This window comes from Amborella trichopoda, chromosome 4, assembly GCF_054954075.1.
Source record: "Amborella trichopoda isolate Santa Cruz 75 chromosome 4, AtrichopodaSantaCruz75HAP2 v2.0, whole genome shotgun sequence".
NCBI lineage: Eukaryota > Viridiplantae > Streptophyta > Magnoliopsida > Amborellales > Amborellaceae > Amborella > Amborella trichopoda.
Window position 1 is genome coordinate 14,313,520 of NC_142339.1, and position 22,925 is coordinate 14,336,444.

The following is a 22,925-nucleotide window of genomic DNA, read 5'->3' on the forward strand; positions in this document are numbered from 1 at the left end:
ACCTGCTTCAGCCCCCTGCAGCAGTCCTTGGTGGGCGCCGCCTCCTCCCCTTGCACATACAGCAGGCACGTTGCCAGCCCTGTCAGCTGCTCCGTGCACTCTTTCCTGTCCTCTACCATGTCACCTCCCACTTCCCCTACCCCTCCTAAAACCACCACCTCCTCCCACTTCCCCTCCCCCCTTACCTAAAGGGAAAATCCCAACTGAACCATAACACATGACACAAACCCCCTGAAACCCACCTCAAGAAAATCATCAAAGCTAGATTAGCCGAACTTGGAGCTGCCGATGAGAACGTCGGCTACTGCTGAAGAACTGCACCAGCTTGAGCATGCCAAAAGCGAGCTTTCAAGCTAGACTCGATGATCTGTTGTTATCGATTTTATTTCTTCTGGGGCTTTTGTATATATGAATCTCCATCTTTTTGTAAATTAGCCTTTCTTTGGAATGAAATTTTTTTTATCATTTGAGCTTTGGCTGCCATTTTTTTTTCTCCTTTCATGTTGCAAACCCTGAAAAATTAACAAGCTGCAGTAGCTGGGCAACCATAGGGCAAATGTAGTTTCGTGGGGTGCTTTCACCTTAGGAACATGCATTTTAGCATGTTGATCGTGCTAGAAGATTGTTCTGTTGTCGGCCAAGCTTTAGAGTAAAGGAGCTTATCTTTGTCTGAGGAATGTGCAAGAGTATACACTCCGTCATTGATAAAGCAAGCCTATGATTGCCGGTGAAGAACCATCGGCTTACCGAATGGGACCAAAGAGCATAGGCTGGTGGGACTTACTTCACTTTGGTAAAGTAACCATTCTAGCGGAGAAATCTTCATTGATTTGAGCCGGTTCCCGTCTGAAAGAATCAGGAACTTCTCAATCATTGCTCAAGTTGATCATGGGAATTTGACTCTGGCCGATAGGCTTTTGGAGCTCACTAGAACCATCGAGAAAGGGCTTGGTCAGCCGCAATACCTCGATAATAAATTCCGATGACCCATTGCAGGCCGAGAGTAAGAACAAGAGAGAAGGTGGGTAAGAAGAAGAGAGAGAGTTCTGAACATGACCAGTCTAGAGAGAGAAACACGTCAGGAGAGAGATTGAAACACGTGAGGAGAGAGAGATACGAAAAAGATTCCTTTAATAATTTGTTTGGGTTAAAATTGAGAAAAAAAAAAGATAAAGTTATTTGGGGGGTTAGAAGATAGGTTTTGAAATTTTGGGTTCAGGAAGAAATGAAAGTTGAAAATATGGTCTATGGAGATATTTTTTAATATCTTTGAAAATATTCTTGCTAGGTTCTAGTCCAACACCCGAACTGGGTCGGGTTGTGCATCCAAATTCCTAGACACGAATTGAGACTGGTTCAGGCAAGATCCAGGCTGACACGGAACCGACCTGACCCATTGCCACCCCTACTATAGCTCCTCTCATGCTTTCATGCTCTCTCGTTCACATTTTCTCGGATTAAAGCCTTGGGAGTATCTTTTTAAAACCGAATTTGATAAAATAAGTGTGTAATATACTAGGGAAGAAAAAAAACTAATTATTCTGCTATTACGTTCACATCTATTTTCACAAATTCTTTAAAATCGCCATGTAGTCAAAATTCAGATCTTGGGCATCTAAAATTAAACATTCTTCAAGTCTGGTAATATTTTTAATTTTAGAAATCAGAATCCAAAAATCTAAAATTTATGTAAAAAAATTTTATCTTTAAAACTCCAAAAAAAAATTTTGTATAATCAATTGGCAATATTTTTTATTCAAAATCTAAATTTTTTGGATTTTTTGGGAAAGCTGTTGTGTCATCCACCTCCAATATTTCATATATTCAAAACGGGAAACTTTGGATTTTCAATCCGAAAATAGGAAAAACGTAAATTGTGTAAAATTGGGAAACTGTCTTATGCCATGTCACCTCCCACTTCCCCTACCCCTCCTAAAATCACCACCACCTCCTCCCACTTCCCCTCCTCCCTTACCTAAAGAGAAAATCCCAATTGAACCATAACACATAACAGAAACCCCTTGAAACCCACCTCAAGAAAATCATCAAAGCTAGATTGGCCGGACTTGGAGCTGCCGATGAGAATGTCGGCTATTGCTGAAGAATTGCGTCAACTTGAGCATGCCAAAAGCGAGCTTTCAAGCTAGACTCGATGATCTATTATCATCGATTTTATTTATATGGAGGCTTTTTGTATTTATGAATCTCTATCTTTTTGTAAATTGGCCTTTCTTTGGAATGAAATTTTTTTTTATCATTTGAGCTTCGTCTGCCATTTTTTTTTCTCTTTTCATGTTGCAAACCCTGAAAAATTAACAAGCTGCAATAGCTGGGCAACCATAGGGCAAATGTAGTTTGGTGGGGTGCTCTGACCTCAGGAACATGCATTTTAGCATGTTGATCTCTCTAGAAGATTGTTCCGTTGTCAGCCAAGCTTTAGAGTAAAGGAGCCTATCTTTGTCTGAGGAATGTGCAAGAGTATACGCTCCGTCGTTGACAAAGCGCCGTTGAAGAACCATCTACTTGCCTAATGGGACCAAAGAGCATAGGCCGGTGGGACTTACTTTACTTTGGTAAAGTAACCATTCTAGCAGAGAAATTGTCATTGATTTGAGCCAGTTCCCGTCTAAAAGAATCAGGAACTTCTCAATCGTTTCTCATGTCGATCATGAGAGTTCGACTCTGGCAGATAGGCTTTTGGAGCTCACTAGAACTATCAAGAAAGGGCTTGGTTAGCCACAATATTTCGATAATAAATTCCGGTGACCCATTGCAGGCCGAGAGTAAGAAGAAGAGAGAAGCTGGGTATGAAGAAGAGAGAGAATTCTGAACATGACCACTCTAGAGAGAGAAACATGTCAGGAGAGAGATTGAAACACGTGAGGAGAGAGTTAGAAAAAAGATGTCTGTAATAATTTGGTTGGGCTAAAAGTTAGAACAAGAAAAGGTAAAGTTATTTGGGAGGTTAGAAGATAGGTTTTGAAATTTTGGGTTCAAGAAGAAATGAAAGTTGAAAATATGGTCTATAGAGATATTTTTTAATATCTTTTAAAATATTTTGCTAGGTTCTAGGCCAACACCCGAACTGGGTCGGGTTTGCATCCAAAATCCTAGATGCGATTTGAGACTGGTTCAGGCAGGGTCCAAGGTTACACAGACCCGACTTGACCCATTGCCACCCCTAGTATAGCTCCTCTCATGCTTTCATGCTCTCTCGTTCACAAATTCTTTAAAATCAGCAAGTAGTCATAATTCAGATCTTAGGGATCTAAAATTAAACATTCTTCAAGTCTGGTTGTATTTTTAATTTTAGAAATCAGAATCCAAAAATCCAAAATTTATGTAAAAAAATTTTATCTTTAAAATTCCAAAAAAAAAATTTGTATAATCGATTGGATATATTTTGGATTCAAAATCTAAATTTTTGGATTTTCAATATCTGAAAATAGGTAAAACCTAAATATCAGATTTTCGGATAATGAATATCAAAAAAAAATTTAAAAAAAATCCAGGGAATGTTGTGTAAAATTGGGGAAGTTGGTGTGTCATCCACCTCCAATATTTCATATATTCAAAACGTGAAACTTTGGATTTTCAATCCGAAAATAGGAAAAAAGTAAATTGTCTAAAATTGGGAAAGTTGTTGTGTCATCCACCTCCAAGATTTCATATAGTCAAAAACGTAAATTGTGTAAACTTGGGAAAGTTGTTGTGTTATCCACCTCCAATATTTCATATATTAAAAAATAGGAAAAACCGAAATTTCAAATTTTCAGATGTTGGATTTCAATGATTGGAACATAAATAAATTAGGAGTATGCATATTTCCTGATATTGTATATGTGAAATGTGGGCAATTTAGTTATTTTGAAAAAAGTGTGAAAATGGGTATGCAAGCAATAACGGATTAATTACTGTAAATTATATAAGATATGCACATAAATTTTTCTTGCTTTTTAAAGAAAATTTTATCGATAGTGTCACCCTCATATAAAGCATATGGGACCTCAGCTCTCAGACATCCAATTTGAGTAGACGATTGGGATGACTTGAGTTACAATCACAAGTTGGCTTTTGAGCATGAGACCTTGATCCAATGGCTCATAGTTTTTTATTTTTATTATTTTGTATAATTTATTTTGTAGCATAATTTAGGGTCTGCAGACATTGAATATGGGCGAGCGTGATGATAATAGCAAAAAAGCAGTACTAGCAATGAAATAAGAATACCCTTGACAGTTGCAAGGGCTTTTGGTCATTTAGTTTTATTAGAAATGTTTTATTTTTTATTTGTTCTAGGTGCCCTCCAATAAGTTGAGGGGACATCCCTAATTAGACGAAAAATATTATATAATAAATTAGAAATCAAAACTCTATTTTTATATTGTATAGATCATCTGGATGAAATCTATATGTTTTTGTATAAATTTGGGTTCCAACACGCCTTTATTTTTTAAAAGGAAAAACTTTATATCGATATCGATATGTATGAATTTAAAAAAAAAAGGATTTTGAGTCCCAGAAATAGTGCATCTTGTAACACATTATTTAAAACGTTCGTTTTCAAGATTTAGATATATTTATGGATCTACTTGATTTTAACTATTTTTGAAATTTAAAATTTTATGATTACATATGAAAATAGATTTTGAGATAATCCTAAGAATCTTTTACACCATTTAACAAAATTCAAAGAATCTCTTTCAATAAAAATGTCTCCAGAGAAGCCCCTATCAACAATAATTTTCAGTCCATGTAATAGGGAGTTGATTTCAGCTTGATTAGCTGTGGTGGAGCCACAAGAACCGGCCAAAGAGAATAAAACTAACCCTCATGATTATGAAGAAGATCACCAATACCAGCAGGGTCTGGATTACCTAAAGAGCTACAATCAAAATTGAGTTTGAGATAACTTTCCAAAAGTAACTTCTAAGTCCAATGAGGATGGCCGAAAGAGGAGAACGAGAAAACTATGTTTTTCAAATTGACAAAAAATGTCAGTCTGAAGAACACCCCGACCTTCTGGTGTGAAAGACAACCAGTCCCATATAGATTTTATGATACGATCTTTAACACCATCAATACTTAAAGAAGCCCCATCAAAAGATATTTCGTTACGTTGTAACTAAATCTGCCACAGAATAGTAGCTCTAATGAAATCTAATAGCTTATAACCTTAATATCACCTCTAAGGAGGTCACAATTACTCATAAGTTATAACCATTCGATGTGAAATATGATAGTTTGGGTGTAGTACATACTTTGAGAAAATGTTTTTTGATGGATTAATTACAACCACCCAATTTCACATCCAATGATCAAAATTATTGTGACCACCTTATCCTAAAGACAAATGATGTGTGTGTGTATATGTGTGTGTGTAACGCTTCCAATAATAATTTCATGTCACTGTGTTATTATAATATAATTAAACCATACTTCTAGAAAACCATATTAGTGGTATTTTTATGACCCCAAATTTTCACGCACACTATCATCATCCAATAATCAATACCAAAATTAAAAAGATCAATTTACACCCTAGAAAAATGAGTTCCTTCTCTGAATGAATCTCCACTATCCATTTGGTAAGTTTCATGATCTAGACCTACAAATTCAAATTCAAAATCAATTTTTTCTTCTTTAATATTGTTTATCTAGTGATAATAAAGCAATCTAAAAATTTAGAAACGGAAAAAATCATTGCGTATCCTAAATCTAAGCATTTCTCTAAAATGGATGGTGTATATTAATTGAGCTCAAAAAGCACTTTTTAGGTGTGCTTTAGAATTTTTCTTTTCTATAGTCGGTCATTAGAATAAAAAGAGTGTATATTAAAGGAAAAATTTTATATAGAACTGAGGCTCTAAACAATCAAATTTGAGCCTAGCTCCAAAATTTCACTAGAAGAGGTTGTTTTGGTGCCCAAATATTCTCAAATTGATCATCTCGACATCAATATGCATGGACATGAGAAAAAAATGGATGTCAAGGTTTGGAAATAGTGTATTTTGTAATGCATTTTTGGACCGTCACTTTTCAAGATTTTTAAGTTTTCATAGATATGTCGATCTGCACTATTTTTTAAGCTTTAAACTTTATAAATAAATATGAAGATATATTTTAAGGCTATCACAAATAATTTTAGTATTGAAACCACATTTCTCAACTCTATTTGAAGGTAGGCTCTAATTTGATTGTTTAAAGCCTAGGCTCTATAAAAATCGCACCCTTAAAAAATTGGGGTCGAACAAATGGCCCTTAGTTTTTGAGGCTTCTTTTCTTGTATTATAGTAGAGCTTTTGCATGAAGCCACCCCTGCCTATTTTCCATTGATACAAGGAAATCCAAATCAAAATCACTTCTAGTCATAAATGTCAATCATACACATACCATATGAAATGAATGGCTAAACTGGTTTAACAAAAAATTGCCAAAACCTGGTTTTACATTTAAGGGGTCGTTTGGGTAACTGAAAATCTATTCCATGACAATTGATTACGAAGAAATATGACATTTCCACCTTTTGGGTACACTTTATAGTAAGGAAATGGAAATAGATTACCCGAGATTTCCCCAAAAATCATGAAATACATTACGTGCTTTGAAAGGTGAAAATCTTCTACGTCACTTGATGGGTAATCTATCTTTAGAAATCTTTCGTATGCGTCTCTCTGCCCTGAAATCTTTAGAAATCTTTTGCATGCGTCCCTCTGCCTTATCCCAGCTTAATAAAATGTTGCCCAGTAATCTTTAGAAATCTATGGCATGCGTCTCTCTGCCCTATCCCAGCTTAATAAAATGCCAACCTAATAAAATGCTTGCCCTATCCCAGCTTAATAAAATGCCAACCCGCCTACTTGGTTTGTATTGGTGATCCCTCCCTCTCTAAGCATGTCCCCTGTCTCTTGAACCTAGTAACTGGTTTGCATAACTCTCCCCTGTCTCTTGAACCTAATAACTGGTTTGCATAAGATTCAGAGATTTGGACCTTGATCTGACCCATTAGGTCTAAAACTAGGACTCGGGCCCAGACCAAGATTGGATTGAACCACGGGGTTGTCTGACCTGACTCGAATGTCACTTATGACAAGCGATGTGGAGAAGTTATCACATTCTGCAAAGTAATATAACCACACGCTTGGCCTTCTATGAACGAAATTTTGGCAAGCCCTGCTCACCCAATCTTTCGTCCGGTTGTATATGTCCAGAGAGAAAAGCCTTCTATGAATTTCACTCGAATGTACAAGTCCAAAGGAAGGAAATGTAGATATAGCATGAGCTAGTATTTAAAAAATCATTGATCTAATTCAGGATCATGCAATCTAGATCAAATATCGTTCTCGGGGATCTGATTTCAGAAATATATAGAGTCGGGCCAGTCTGTACCAACTATGTCAAAGAGAACCGGACGCCTCAGCCGGTTCCATGTTTCCCATTACAGTTTACAATTAAAATTTGTAATTCTTAGCTTATAAATTAATAAAGTGAATTATATCGGGATCCGCCCCGGTTGAGCCGGTCCAGTCCGAGATAGACTTCTAACAGTTCTTAGCTTTTACATTAAAAAAGTGAATTAAAATTTGCAGTTCTTAGCTTTTACAATTAAAAACGCAAAGCTATAAAAACACTAACGTTGAGTTTGCTCCATCTTTCACTTTTACTTTAAGCACGTGCGACCTTGCTGCCTATGAGGTTGGTTTAAGCCATTTTATACGAACTTTCTCTCCTACATTTCTTTGACGTTGGATAATAGTTGTTGGGAAAGGTTTCTATGCTTCTCCTAAAGCATAGAAGTTCTATCATCCCCCTGCCATCCAACCATCCAATTTTTATCCAGAGAGTCACTCACCGTTTGATCTTAGATCCAACATCTCAAAGTATTTTATTTTTAATTTTCTTCATCCAAATTGTATGAATGTGAAATTTGGTACGAGAATCAAATAGTGGTTTAAACTCAATCAACCATGGATTCCATATCGATGACCCTCATGACTCTAGATACTCTCTAAGCATGATGATTATATATATATATATATTTATTTATTTATTTTAATAGATGAAAAATAACATAAAAATTTACCTTCATCCCCAACTTGGATACCATTAAGCCCCCAAAGATGAAAGCATTTGGGGTTAGGTTAGGTTAACCCTTTCTTGAGCAATGGTCGCAGATGCGGCGAGAATGGCAATGACCTTTGAATTCCCCATTTCCTTTCCTGCTTTTATCTTCAAGCTGCTGTATTCAGTTTGCCTTACTGTTTCAGCAGGATTGCCTTGCCATATTTATAGGAGAAATCTGAATTTTTAATGCCGTGCATAGAATTCATGCTTATCCAAACTTGGTTGGCATCAATAATTTGGTTATCCAAACTTGGTTGGCATCAATAATTTACTTTCCATTTGATCCGTAGATATGTTTCCAAGTATCTTTCTTGGGATTATATTGGTTATGATTTCAAGAATGAGATCATTTCCAGCATGGTTTAAGTTAAAAAATAAGTAAATAAATTTAAATTGTTTCCAATTTAATGTTTAAGGTTTCAAAAAAACTTCATGAATTTAAATGGAAAAATATCTTACTTCTGCCAAACATTTGGTTAAAGATCTTAAATTTAAATTCCGAACGATTTGCCTCATATTCCTCCTGCCAGATATTTGGTTAAAGAAGCAAACTATGTCCAAAAAGACAAGGAAGATGATGATGAATAGACTTTTTATATGTTTTTGCCATCTTCTTTCTAGGTTTATTTGTTTAATTAATTTGTTTGTTATGTCCTTACAATTTTGAGCAAAGTAAGTATTGATTTTATTCTTTAACAATTTATAGTCTTCCTTTTCTTTTTTTGGTTATTGATTGTTACAAGTTACTTTCTTCCTCTTGTTTGTTTGGATTATTAATGTGAAATAAGAGATTTTTGTTTGAATTTCACACTATTTTTATTTAATGTATAAAAAAATAAAATTATGGATTCAAATAGAAGTGAGTTTAGGAATCTTTGAATTACTGAATTTTTGTTCCCTAACAAAAATACAATGAAAATATTTATTTTTTTTGGGCAAGTAATGAACATATTTTCAAATCAATCTAAAAATATCAGATTGAAAGTTCCCCTGCTCTCTCTACCCATCTCCCTCGATAATTTGCAGTTCTTAGCGTTTATAATTAAATTTTACGTTTCCAAGTTTTTAATTTGCATTTCTTAGCTTTTACAATTATTAATAATTTGCAGTTCTTAGGTTTTACAATCAAAATCCTCATTTTATAGCTTTTTACGATTAATAATTTACAGTTCTTAGCTTTTACAATTAAAATTTGCAATTGAAAAAGTAGGGCTTTTACAATTAAAAAAGTGAAACGGTCGTCTACCTAGGCCGTAGTGGCTCCATCTTGCATTCTGTAAGGGTGGATTTAAGACTTTTTATAAAGGCGTTTGCTCCTACATTTCTTCGATGTATCGAACATGCCATTGCGCAGGGTGAATAAAATAATATTAAGCTATTAACTGATTGGGACTAAAAAGACAAAAATAATATTAGCTTAAAGGATAATAAAAAGTAAAAACTAATACTGATACTAGTGTATTGAATATTTAAAAAAAAAAAATAGTGGTAGCTCATTGTCTGTTTCAAAAGAAAAAAATAAGACTAACTCATACCATTTCAGAATCTATTTTCAAATTTCTTTACAAATGATTCCATATTACAAGTATGAACTCATTTATTATTTTTATAATTTTCTCAAAACATGATTGCAATTTTATGTTTTTAAAATCTATATTTTGTCTGTACTAATTAATACACATTAGATTTATTTATTTTTTAATGTCATACCCTATTTTTCTCTCTATTTAATCAAAACATCCAAAACGCTTAGAAACTTTCTTTTTTTTCATTATAAATTTGAGTCAGAGAGATCCATTCTATTGCAATGAGTTGCATTTTAAAATTCATTTGACTGTAAAATGAATATAATGGATAACAATTACTCAAATACGAAACATGTTCTCGTACTTATGTATTTTCAATAAAATAATAAAAAACCATTATTTAATACCATTATTTTATTCAATACCTACAAAAATAGATGTTAAAAAAAATTTAGTTACTTTTGAAATTTTTATTGCCGAATATTGTAGGTCTGGCTGATTCTTCGATCCGGATCGTCGATCCGCCGATCCGACTTGTTATTGGGTTGGACGATCCGTGTCACCGATCCATTTATTTCAAAGCATGGCATGGACCTTAATAGCATGTATTCTATTAGGAATTGTATACTATGAGACCATTTATTTAGTTACAACGATGCAACAACTACTTTTACGTCAGAGGTTTGGTTTGAGATTATATCACGAAGTTTGAAACAATTCTTTTGAAACTTTGAGTCTAGTTAATGACACTCATACAATCACCTTATTTAAAATCTAATGGACAAGAGTGACTGTGATTTCCTTGTTCTAAAAGTAAATGGTCTCTTTGTAAACTTTTTCTATTATATAATTAGGCTCTAGCAAAAAACACTACACAAAAATCCTCAACAAACAATGAAATTCTGTTTTTCTTAACTTGAGAGTGATAATACGGAGTCATACAATTTACTTTTTAAAAAAAAAAAAAAAATTTCAAATTTTGACTTTAAAAACTTTAATTTAATTGTAACAAACTTGAAGGATCTCCTATCATTTTTAGGTCAATATTGGCTCTCTATGGAAATCTTATTAAAATTCGGTTACCAAACTACGTAGAGGTTAACCTGACAATCCCCCTCAAATTTTTTTTATTTGTTTCCCAAAATTTCAATATTGCATGTTCTATATTAAGTTTCCATATCAACAACAGTAAACCTTGATCCTCCTATTTAGACAGAGATTCTTTAGGAGCATCTCACATATAGAGAATTTGCTCGGAGATATTATTTACTAAAAGAGTTCTCTTAGTAAAGCTGAAATTTATTTCCAAACTACCATGAAAATATGAGTGAGAGTCCTCGAAATTTATTTAGGGATTGTATAGAGACTTTTAGTACAAGGACAACGATCCAATGTGAAATCTGATAGCTTAGGTGTGTCAGGTTTGAGAAAATTTCTTTTGAACTTTGACATTGGTCAATGAAATAAATTCTACCACACAATTTCACATCCAATGGGCAAGATTAATTGTGACAACCTTACACCAAAAGTAAATAGTCTCATAACATACTTTTACATTTATTTAAAACCTAGGGACTATAAGAACACTTTACCGAAGCTTATTCTTCCGACATGGGGTCATATTTGATTGACGTGTGGGTTCTAAAAGGATCCCACTTGTCGTATGCTTCTATTCTCCTCCAACATACCTAACATGTTTTTAATTTTTTTAGTTCAGTAAAGAACTGGATTTTTAACTTAACCAAAAAAATTAGCTGGAATGCTTGAAAGGCTTTTATACAGAGGAAAATAAAAACTTATCAAGAAATATGTTATTTCAAAGTCTTGTCGTATGCATGTGATTCTAAACCAAAAGGCAGGCTAGAGGTTTGGTAAGTTTATCTGTCCTATATACTTATAAATTTAAAATATATGTTACTAGGATGTCTATGCATTATATTTTGCTAAAGAATAATTATTTACCTTAAGATAATAGAAAGCAATAATCAAATTAGCAATCCCGAACATTATTTATAGGGTGAACTGCTTCATTTCAAGTTTATGTACCCTAAATCCACCTTAATAATATATGTTTTTATTCTTGCTAGATGTATCCAGCTCTTAACTGTGACTTAGGAGTCGTTTGGATACCTTGAAATATATTGTCTGTGAAATATATTACTGGCGTAATATATTACTACGTAATACATTACATGGAAATGGATTGTAAATGTTTGGATAGTATTTAGATGCAACTTGGGAAATACATTGCTCCTACTTGACGTGGTTTAATATGGAATTGTCTACCTTGCACCTTAAATTTTCTCTTACATTGCTCGACATAACGATTTAATATGGAATTGTCTACAAAGAAACTATTTGTCTTTTGTACATACAATCATTCTTGTCTTTAAAATTTACACAATCATTCTTGTCCTTTAAATTTCAAAATGGGTGGTTGTACCCGTATCATTCAATAAATAAAAAATTTCAAAAAAAAATAAAAATTCCTTTATGACTCACCTCAAGCCATCCAATTGGACATCTAACATTGGAGAATGATTGTGACCTCCATTCACAAAAGATAAAGGGTTTCTTTGTATACATTCTTATTTAATATTGGAATGCATATGTATAAATAGTGTTTGTCATGCCTCAAAGAATAATAACTTAATAGTGTAAATTGATATTGGTCATAAACATTGAGTAAACTATTTTAGTCACAAAAATATTGTGAAATGGTAAAGTACATTAAAAATTAGATTGAGATATTGGAAGAGGTAAATGTGTAAGTAATTTATCACTTCTTTATCGGTATCTAAACCCTAATCCCAAAAAATCCTCTTTGTTCCAAAAGAGTAATCATTATAATAAGTATAATATAATTTATCGGTTTTTTGTCTCAATCTAAAGAGCAATCATTATAATGTAAATAAAATATAATTTATCGTTTTTTTGTCTCAATCTAAACCCTAATCCCAAAAAATCTTTTTTTTTTTTCAAAAGATTTAGTAATCATTATAATTTACCCGCACTGCTAGCATGGAGAGAGAGCACAGAGAATAGAGGCTGGAAGAGGGACAGAGAAGGGGTCTCAAAGAAGAGGGACAGAGAAGAGAAGCTGAGTAAAGAGGATTGACTATGCTCGTTTGTAGAGAGAGCACAGAGAAGGGAGGCTGGAAAAGGGAAAGAGAAGGGAACTATTTTAGTCACAACATTTAAATAAAGTTAATTTGAAGTCTAAATAGTAAATGGTGATGTATTTAAAAAAATAAAAAATATTGTGAAATGGTAAAGTATGTTAAAAATTAGATTGAGATATTGGAAGAGGTCAATGTGTAAGTAGTTTATCACCTATTTATCGGTATCTAAACCCTAATCCCAAAAAATCTTTTTTTTTTCCAAAAGAGTAATCATAAATAAATAAAATATAATTTATTACTTTTTTGTCTCAATCTAAAGAGCAATCATTATAATGTAAATAAAATATAATTTATCGTTTTTTTTCTCAATTTAAACCCTAATCCCAAAAAATCCTTTTTTTTTTTTCAAAAGATTTAGTAATCATTATAATTTACTACCCCAGTGAATATAGGCTAGAAGAGGGACAGAGAAGCGGGTCTCAAAGAAGAGGGACAGAGAAGAGAAGCTGAGTAAAGAGGATTGACTCGCTTGTAGCGAGAGCACAGAGAATGGAGGCTGGAAGAGGGACAGAGAAGGGAGGCTCGAAGAAGACAGAGAAGAGAGGCTCGAATAGGGACAGAGAAGAGACGATGAGTAAAGAGGATTGACTATATCATAAGGGCAAACATAGAATATTTAATTTCATGAACACTGTGCCTGAAGAGAAGAAAAGCTGAGGAAGCAAGGAAGAGGAGAGAGAGTGGATTCAATGCCACAGTGCCTGATGAAGAGAGAGAAAAGGAGAAAGAGGTTGAGGAAGCAAGGAAGAGGAGGAAGGGTGGATTCGATGAACGCAATGTCTAATGAAGAGAGAGAAAGGTTGCGAAAACAAAGAAAAGGAGAGCGAGTGGATTCGAACAAAATGATGGGAGGAGAGAAATTGATACCATGATTTAGAAATTGCCTTGACTATGGAAAATGAGAGCTTGAGATACAGAGGGAAGTGATAGGCCTTGAATATGAAAAATGGGAGCTTGAGATAGAGAGGGAAGTGGTAGACTTACCAGGCTGAGAGGGAAAAGGGGAACTTGAGAGAGAGAAGAGGATCTATGCATGACAGAGGGAAATTTGTTTTTTAAACGCCCAGAGTAGATTATCCGTCAAGCGTGTAAAAGATTTCCTAGCCCTGAGAGAGGGAAGTGGTAGGCTTACCAGGTTGAGAGGGAAAAGGGGAGCTTGAGAGGAAGAAGAGGATGTACGCATAAGAGAGGGAAAATGGTTTATGGTTTATGGTTTTTTAGACGCGCGGAGTAATTATCTGTCATGCGCGTAAAAGATTTCCCAACCCTCCCCGCACGTAATAGATTTGACGATATTTGGGGAAATATTGTGTAATCTCTTTTTATTATTTTCTTATTAATAAATGCACAAAATATTTCCTAGTAATCTATTTCCCTGTAATATAATTTCAGGTAATCAACCAACCCCTTAGTAGTAAAAAATGGGAAAGGTTTCTATGCTCCCGTAAAGCATAGAAGCTCTATCCTCCCCCTACCACCCAGCCGTCCAATTTTGATCAAGAGAGCTACTCACTGTTTGATCTTAGATCCGATGACTCAAAGTATTTTATTTTTATTTTTTTTTATACAAATTGTATGATTATGAAATTTGGTACATGCTATCTTCTCAATGGGACGCACCTATAAAAAATATTTAAAATAAATTTTCGATAAAATAAAATGACCAAAATTCCCCCTGAAATTTTCATGAGTATTTTGGTCATTTTATTTTATTGAAAATAATTTTTTTATATATTTTTTACTACTGTGAGTTTAATAGAGGAATGGATGTCCAAATTTGATGTCAAAATAGTTTATAGAAAAAACATTAAAAATGAAATAGTGTAGAGACGTGATATTATAATTGGGGCAATCATAACCCTCCATTCAGAATGAACGGTTGGATAAGGGGGAGGATAGAACTTCTATGTTGTAGGAGAAGCATAGAAAGCTTGCCCATAAATAATTACATTAATAACTAACAGATTACATTTTTTGCACATAGTAAATCAATTTAAATAAATATGTTATAAGCATATTTTTAGGTCACGTGCCCTACATCTCTAGAGATAGGGTCCTCTTTAATTCTTGTGACATGTGTACACCCCTTAAATGTGACTTAGTAATGTAGTAGAAATGCATACGTAGTTGCTACAAGATGTTATACTCCCGCGAGAATCTACTGTCCATTTTCCCTTGGGTTAAATCGCACCTAGCCCTAACTTTTGGGGATATAACCTTTTCGACCCTAACAAAAAATGATTTCATAATTACATCCTCTATATACTTAAAAAACTAATATTTCAAGACTGAATAGAGAATATATGATTTTTAGATGGTGTGATTTAAGTGTTAGAAAACTCAAGATTGAATACAAACTATTAAAGTTTTACATGGTGTTGTTTAAGAATTAAAAAACGTAAATTTTAAATTTGTTCTTTTGAGAATAATTGTATAGTGATATTAAGTGGTTTTCAAATTTTTAGATTAAAAAAAATAAGAAATTCTTGATATAACTTGTTTTGGTATACGATTTTCCCACAGACTCGGATTTTAAAAACTTTTTGGAAATATAGGTTTTCTAAAACATATTTCTTCTAATCCCTTGGACTCAATTTACCCATTTGATTACTTGTTTTTTGCTCAAACAAAAACTTAAGAAAACACCTCTATTTGTCCACTAAACTCTATGCAACATTTTTATTTTAGTAGAAATGTAGAGGTGTGTTTTTAATTTTTGTTTGGGTAAAAAAGTGTAACAAGAAAGGGTAAATTGGCTTAGACATATAGAGGTATCATTTTAGTTTTTGTTTGTAAAGAAAAGAGTAGTGAAAGAAGGTAAATTGGGTTAGAATATATAATTTTAAAAAAACTTTAAACCACCATAAAGTTTTTAAAGCCCTCCGTCTATGACGAAATGGTATTACCAAATAAGAGCCTATAGATATTTTCCTAAAAACATTTCTAGGTAAAATGACAAATAATCCCCAAAACTAGATATTCTATGCAAGTTACCCGCAACCAAACTTTTTTTTCTTCACTTTTTACCCCAAAATAACCCCAAACCAAAATAAAAAAAGTGCAAACTACCTTCCCTTATACCCACACCTCTCTCTCCTTTTTCCCATGAAAAGGCGGTCCATCGTATTCTTACGGTGGTCCAACAGTGTAATGTCGATCCAGAGACAAACTTGGCAAAAAATAAAAAATTATGGGATTGGTCCTTCAAGATAACAACAGCCTATTTTCGGGTCACTCCGTTATAACAATATAAAAATCCGATCCATACTTAAATTTACCATGTTAGTAATAGTTTAACAGGATTTTGCATATGAAACCTTCTGGAACAATATAATCTCATGCAAGAAAAAGCGAGTGCTTAGTAAGTATCAACTGAAATATAAACGTGTGTCTGGTTCGTGTGATAACTTTTGTACAGATCTGTGTCAAAATGTAATGGTCATCCTTTAGGTTCCTACTCATATGGGTGAGGGAGGGACTTCATAGTGTCATGATATATATATATATATATATATATATATATATATATATATATATATATATATATATATATATATATATATATATATGGTGCGGTTTGTATAGAGCCTAGGCTCTAAACAATCAAATTAGAGCCTACCTTCAAATAGTTTCAAAAAATGGTTTCAATACTGGAAATCTATGTGATAGCCTTAAAACACTACAAAGTGCCTATAGGTGAAGTTCTAAACTACTTCACCTACGGCTTTATTACCGTTCAAAGTTTATCACACGGTCATAAATGTCTGATAGTATTTGAAATATTATAATTATTTTTACAAATCATAATTATCTGAAATTTTGTAGGTATGTGCGTCTTAGTTAGATGCGCTTGAATAAAATATAAAATAAATAATTTGAATGATAAAAATTATGCAAAACACCCCTATAAAGTATCAGCGGTAATTTTATCATTTTCTTTTATGAGAATTATTTTTTTAATAATTTATTTTGGAGCAAATTGGTCATATGTACACATGCCCCAAATTTTAGATAATTATGATTGGTACAATAATTATAAAAATTCAAATACTACTGAACAATCGTGACCTTGACGATCACCGATGTCCAGTAGTGTTTGAATTTTATTTTCTTTTTTCTATAAATCTAAATTACTTGAAATTTGGAGCGTTTGTACATCAAAAATAGATGAATCTTCGAAAAATATCAAAAAAATATTTTACATGAAATAAATTGATCAAAATACCCCTGAATAGTTTCAGAGGTATTTTGGTCAAAAAAAGACCACGAATTATTTTTTTTATATTTTTATTTGGTGCCACTTGATGAGAAGAACATACACCTAAGAAATTTTAAGTGATTTTCATTTGTAGAAAAAAAATTAAAAATTAAATACTACCAGACATTCGTATTTGTCATATCGACCCATATTCAATATGGGCTGTTGGGCTTATACTCTTCCATGAGCTAGTGGGCTCACCCAAGATTTTCTCTCTCTCTCTCTCTCTCTCTCTCTATCTCTCTCTCTCTCTCTCTCTCTATATATATATATATATATATATATATATATATATATATATATATATATATATATATATATATATATATATATATATATATATATATATATATATATAAGATTGGAAAAAATTTATATAAGGTTGCAACCTTTATATGTAGAATTACAGCTGCACTCAAAAATCCATCATAAACTGTTGTTTTAATGTTGAAAAATCCTCCATTTGATCATCTCAATATCAAGGTGTATGAATATTAAAAATAAATAAAAATTTGAGTCCCAAGAATAGTACATCTTCCAACACAATATCTAGACCATCCATTTTCAAGATTTTCATATGTTTATAAATCTAGTTGATTTTAACCATTTTGGAGTTCAAAATTTTATAATTAGATATGAAAATAGATTTTGAGATAATCCTATTACTTTTTTATATCAATATTAACATATTATGATAAAATTTGGAGGTGCACTTTATTTGGATTGTTTAAGATTATATATATATATATATATATATATATATATATATCTGGAAGATACTACAAAATGTATGCGAAAATGAATAGAGATTTTGTCAATCCTCATCACCATCCACACATCATCGTACGATCACAGTTGTCAGCTAGTTTTTCAATTTTAATTTTTTATTTACTGATTCGAATGATCTAAAATTTGGATCTTATGTACATCTTGATAAGACGCACCTAATAAAAATATTAAAAAATAATAATAATTAGTAAATATTAAATAAACCAAATTACCCACGTAAATTTTTAGGGGTATTTTGGTCTATTTATATTTTGTAAATTATTGTTTTCATATTTTTATTAAGCGCGCCTCACTAGTATGTATACATTCTCCAAATTTCAAGTAATTTAAATATGTAAAATAAAAATAAAAATTGAAATAGTACCGGACAACGGTGATTGTGTAATGAAGTTTGGATGGTGATGAGGGTAGGTAAAATCACTATTCATTTGTTGCCTATAGGCATTCGGAAGAGTTTTCTATATATCTATATATATATATATATATATATATATATATATATATATATATATATATATATATATATATATATATATATATATATATATATATATATATATATATATATTTATTTATTTGCTAGGCTATATATATATATATTTATTTATTTAAAGTCATCAACATTTTTGGATACTTAGATACCATTATCCTATAGTATAGTCACTTTTTTTCTAGGGGTGTTTTAAGTAAGGGAAAAGTTTATATAGAGCCAAGGCTCTAAACAATTACATTAGAATCTACCTCAAAATTTTCACTAGAAGAGGTCTTTTTGATGCCCAAATATCCTCAAATTGATCATCTCGACATCAAGATGTATGGACATAAAAAAAAAAATAGATTTCAAGTGTTGGAAATAGTATTTATGTGACGCATTTTTTTACCATCAATTTTCATGATTTTCAACTTTTCATGGATCTATTGATTAATACTATTTTTGAAGCTTTAAAATTTATAAATAATCATGAAAATGTATTTTAAAGCTATGTCAAAGATTTTCGGTAATGAAACCACATTTCTAAACACTATTTGAAAGTAGGCTCTAATTTGATTGTTTAGAGCCTAGGCTTTATACAAAATGCATGCTTTAAGTAACTATTCAAAGGTAAAGTAGAAATTCATAATAGAAACAAAAATATTTATTAACAATAGTAAACAATCACATCACTGCCATGGTGTGTGTGACATCACCCACAAGATACATTAATTGTTTTTTAACTACTAATATAATGCCTCTAATTTCTTATAAAAATATCCAGCCTAGCCTTCTAAATGACCAAAAATACCCGTACTTGGAAAATTTGAGCTAGTGGGCTATCTCAGTATTTTTCATATCTATATATATATATATATATATATATATATATATATAAGATGCGGTTTCTATAAGGTTGCAACTTGCAACCTTAAACAATCCAATTAAGGCGAACCTTAAAATTTTATTATGGCAAGTAATTTTGTTGTAAAAAATACTTAGTATTATCTTAAAAATCTATTTTCATTCTTAATTAGAAAATTTTAAATTTCAAAAATAGTTAAAATCAAGCAGATCTAAAAATATATGAAAATCTTGAAAATGGATGGTCTAGATAATGTGTGGCAAGATGCACTATTTTTGGGACTCAAATTATTTTTTTCATATTCATGCATCTCGATGTCGAGATAATCGATTAGAGCGTTTTTTCAACATTAAAACAACATGTTCGATAGATTTTTTATGTGCATCTGTGATTTTACATTTTAAGGTTGCAACCTTTTATTGATATATATATATATATATATATATATATATATAGCAATGATCCAATGCAACGGTTGTATCATAGTACAATGCAACGACACTTCTAGAAAACCATGTTTGTGGTATTTGTATGACTTCAAATTTTGTACACACACACTCTTCATCTCAATAATCAATCCCCAAAGAAAAAAAAACATTCAATTTGAACCCTAGATATGGTCAAAATGAGTTTCCTCCAAAAACGAATGTAGACCATTCATTTAGTGAATTTCAATATCTTAGCCTTTATAAATTCAAAATCATTTTTTTCCTTGTTTAACATTGTTCATCTAATTATAATAAAGCCATCCAAAAAAATTAGAAATGAAAAAATCCTTCTAAGGCTTAGATCTAAGCATCTCACAAAAATGAACGGCCTATGTTAATTGGGCAAAAAAATTACATTCTAGGTTGTGCTTTCCATTTTTTTTCTTTTTTTGTGATTGTTCATTAGAAAAAAAATAGTGTATATTTCAAAATTTGAATCAAACAAATGGCCATAAGATGGTTTTTTAAGGTTGTTGCATCATATTACTATACAACGGTTGCATAAAATCATTACCTATATATATATAGGGTGCAGTTGGCACATGGATGCGTCTGTAGCGGTAGAGGTAATGTGCACCTTCAAATTTTCTCATGGTATATAATTTTAATGTAAAATGTTATTAGGATTATCTTAAAATCTATTTCTATATCTCATTATAAAATTTTAAATTTCAAAAATGGTTAAAATCAAGTTCATCTATAAACATATGAAAATCTTAAAAATGGATGGTGCAGATAATTTGTTGTAAAATGCACTATGTCTGATACTTAAAATCTTTTTATTTTTCATGGTCATACAGTGATCAATCAAAGCGTTTTTCAACATTAAAACGACCTTTTCCGATGGATGTTTGAGGTGCATCCGTAGTTCTACATTATAAGGTTGCATCCTTATATAAACGTTTTCCCTATATATATATATATATAGAGAGAGAGAGAGAGAGAGAGAAAGAGAGAGAGAACAATTGTTTCAGGCGGGTTAGACTGCATTTGTACAACATGCGGTCCAAAGGTATAAAGTTGGTCAATCTAAAAACAATCACAACTAACGGTCCAAATGTTTTCTTAATGTAATAATTATTTTAAGTTTTCAAGTTTTTTTTTTGTTTCATTATCTCCTTGTTAAAGATTATATATTCTCTTACAATTAGGATCAAATTGTATTTAAAAAATAAATTTATTGTCAAGCCCGCATTTGAACATGTGCAGGCTTGGTATATATATATATATAGAGAGAGAGAGAGAGAGAGAGGAAGATGCTAGGGTGAACCTATGGGCTCATGGAGCAGTATAAGCCCAATGGCCCAGATTGAATATGGGTCGATCTGACGATCACGACTGTATATCTGCAATATAATACTAATAGTTTTTATATAAATCCAAATACATGAAATTTTGAGAATAAAATTTTCCCATCAAGGCGCACATAATAAAAATATTAAAAAAATAATTCACATAAAATACCAAAATATCCCCAAAACTTTTCAGGGGTATTTTGGTCAGTTTAATTTATGTGAATTATTTTTTTGATATTTTTATAAGATTCGACTATTCTTGAAGAATAGACCCTCCAAATTTCATATAATTAGGATCGGTTGAAAAGAATTAAAATTGAATTACAAAATACAATTGTGATCATTGGATTGATCCAGATTCAATCTGGGCTGTTAGGTTTACACTGTTCCATGAGCTCATGGGCTGAAAGGAGCTTTTTCTATATATATATATATATATATATATATATATATGGGAAAAGTTTATATAGAGTTGAGGCTCTAAATCAAATTTGAGCCTACCTCAAAAAGTTCACTAGAAGAGGTTGTTTTGATGCCCAAATATCTTCAAATTGATCATCTCGACATCAAGATGCATGATCATGAGAAAAAAATCGGATTTCATGTTTTGAAAATAGTGTATTTTGTAACGCATTTTTAGACCGTTAATTTTCAAGTTTTCATAGATCTGTTGATCTACACTATTTTTGAAGCTTTGAAATTTATAAATAAATCTAAAAATTTATTTTAAGGCTATCACAAATATCTCCAACAGTAAAACCACATTTTTCAACACTATTTGAAAGTACGCTCTGATTTGATTGTTTAGAGCCTAGGCTCTATACAAACCGCACCCAACATAAATAGGAGTGAAAAAATTAATTATTTATCTATTAGGTTATTATCTATTTTAAAAAAAAATTAAGATCACAAAGTGGTCATATTTCAGATATCAAGGATCTAAAATTAAACATTCTTTGAGTCTATTTATTTTTTTAATTTTAGATTCTAAAAATCCAAAATTTACGTAAAAAACAACGTGGTCATATTTTGCATCTTGAGGATCTAATCCAAAGTTCCGAAATTTATGTAAAAGATTTGGATTTTTCAAAATCCAAAAAAAAAATGTTGTATAATATTGTATAAAATTGGGAAAGTTGTTGCATCATCCACTTTCAATATTTCATGAGAAATGATCCTATAGGACCCTCTCCCACTCATGTGTATTGGACCCCAAAGGATCACCATTAAATTTGGTACGGATCTATAGAAAAGTCAAGTCTCACACCCATGTGACAACTTTTCTAGAGATCCGTACAACTTTAATGGTGATCCTTTGGGCTCCTACACATATGGGTGGGGGAGGATCCTATAAGATCATTATTCATATTTCATATATTCAAAATCTGAAACTTTGGGTTTTCAATTTGAAACTAAGAAAAACCTAAATTTCAAATTTCTCGATTTTGAATTCCAAAAAAAATAAATTAATTAAGAGTATGTATAATTTCACATTTTTTATATCCCAAATATGGGCAATTTAGTTATTTTAAAAATTGCAAAAACGAGTATGCATGCTATAACATATTAAATAATATAAATTATACAGGATAAGCGGGTAATATTATCTTTTTAAAATCTTTATATAAGGTGCCACCTACATATAAGGTGACCCTTCGTTTCGCCATCCGATTTGGGTAAACGATCGGTATGGCTTGAGTTACCTTCACAAGTTGGCTCTTGAGCATGAGACCTTGATCCATCAGGTCATAGTATTCATTTTTTTATTGTATAAATTATTTTGCAACATAATTTGGGGTATGCACACATCTAATATGAGCATGTGTGATAACAATAACAAAAAAGAAGTTCTAACAATGGAAAAGAATACCTTTGAAAGTTGTAGGGGGCTTTTATTTATGGGATTGTCTACAAAGAGACTATTTA